Source organism: Tupaia chinensis, unplaced genomic scaffold (assembly GCF_000334495.1).
Source record: "Tupaia chinensis unplaced genomic scaffold, TupChi_1.0 Scaffold143599_1, whole genome shotgun sequence".
NCBI classification, from domain to species: Eukaryota; Metazoa; Chordata; class Mammalia; order Scandentia; family Tupaiidae; genus Tupaia; species Tupaia belangeri.
This window is the reverse complement of record NW_006203445.1, coordinates 455,277-455,490: the sequence shown is the minus strand read 5'-3', so window position 1 is coordinate 455,490 and position 214 is coordinate 455,277. Positions and strand designations below refer to the sequence as shown.

At 36.9% G+C, this 214-nt stretch overlaps 2 protein-coding genes across 3 annotated transcripts in view; one reads left to right on the top strand and one right to left on the bottom strand.

The window, feature by feature from the left end:
• POMGNT1 (protein O-linked mannose N-acetylglucosaminyltransferase 1 (beta 1,2-)) overlaps nt 1–214 on the top strand; it is a 29,998-nt gene that overhangs the window by 1,432 nt on the left and 28,352 nt on the right. The gene's annotated exons all lie outside the window — the stretch shown is intronic.
• The window catches only part of LURAP1 (leucine rich adaptor protein 1), a 24,679-nt gene that overhangs the window by 4,858 nt on the left and 19,607 nt on the right, over nt 1–214 (bottom strand). The window lies entirely within an intron of this gene.

The following is a 214-nucleotide window of genomic DNA, read 5'->3' as shown; positions in this document are numbered from 1 at the left end:
AAAAAAGAAAGAAAGAAAGAAAGAAAGAAAGAAAGAAAGAAAGAAAGAAAGAAAGAAAGAAAACAGGCTAAATCATTCACCTCACAGGATGACTGTGAGGACTTTGAAATGCTGTCTATTAAATTCTCAGCACAGTGAGTAGCCCAGAGCAAGGTCTCAGTAAATGTTAAGTATTAAAATCTGATCCCAGTGAGCTGCGAACTTCCTGTGTAGG